This window comes from Octopus bimaculoides, chromosome 14 (genome assembly GCF_001194135.2).
Source record: "Octopus bimaculoides isolate UCB-OBI-ISO-001 chromosome 14, ASM119413v2, whole genome shotgun sequence".
Taxonomy (NCBI): Eukaryota; Metazoa; Mollusca; class Cephalopoda; order Octopoda; family Octopodidae; genus Octopus; species Octopus bimaculoides.
In genome coordinates this window covers 44,533,181-44,534,257 of record NC_068994.1, presented here as the reverse complement: position 1 = coordinate 44,534,257, position 1,077 = coordinate 44,533,181, and the positions used below count along the sequence as shown (strand labels likewise).

At 33.5% G+C, this 1,077-nt stretch overlaps 1 protein-coding gene across 2 annotated transcripts in view; it reads left to right on the top strand.

Moving 5' to 3' along the window:
• LOC106872896 (protocadherin beta-4) overlaps positions 1-1,077 on the top strand; it is a 99,445-nt gene that overhangs the window by 32,695 nt on the left and 65,673 nt on the right. The gene's annotated exons all lie outside the window — the stretch shown is intronic.

Below are 1,077 nucleotides of genomic sequence, written 5' to 3'. Positions count from 1 at the left end.
CTATAGCCTCAGGCCGACCAAAGCCTTGTGAGTGGATTTGGTAGACGGAAACTGAAAGAAGCCTGTCGTATATATGTATATATATATATATATATATATATATATATGTATGTGTGTATGTGTTTGTGTGTCTGTGTTTGTCCCCCCAACATCGCTTGACAACTGATGCTGGTGTGTTTACATCCCTGTAACTTAGCAGTTCGGCAAAAGAGACAGATAGAATAAGTACTAGGCTTACAAAAAATAAGTCCTGGGGTCGATTTGCTTGGCTAAAGGCGGTGCTCCAGCATGGCCACAGTCAAAATGACTGAAACAAGTAAAGGAGTAAAGAATAATACACACACACACACACATATTTATACATACATACATACATACATGCACTCTCATACATATGCATGTATGTGTGAATGTGTACGGATGTGTATAAGTGTTTGTATAGTGTTTCATGTACGTATTAAAAAAATACTTCTGCACAGACACACACACATATTCATGCATATACACAAATACAGACACACACACACACACACACACATATTATGGATACATATTCAAACGTATATTGTATGTATACATGTTATGTATTTATATATAAATCTATCCATTCCTATGAACCTGTCTGTCTGTGTGTACACACACAGAACACACACAGAGAAAGATAGAGGAAGATGGAGGCAGAGATAGAGAGAAAGAGAGAGAAAGTGGGAAGGCGAGAGAGAGATGTATAGAGAGATAGAGAAAGAGGGAAAGAGATGGAAGGTGAGGATTTTTTGAAAAATTCTTTATTAAAAACAAGAACTAAAATTCATACGAAAGAAAAATGATGATGATGATGATGGGGATGGTGATGATGATGATAAAAATAATCATAAATCACTCTACATTCCATGTATTGAATTCATTAATATTTGGTAGGTTTACTTAATCTTCGGATTAAGATAACCAATGATACACACACACACACACACAAACACGCATGTGTGTATGTATATATATATATGTATATATAAATATAGATATATACACATACATATGTATATATATATATATATATATATATATATATATATATAT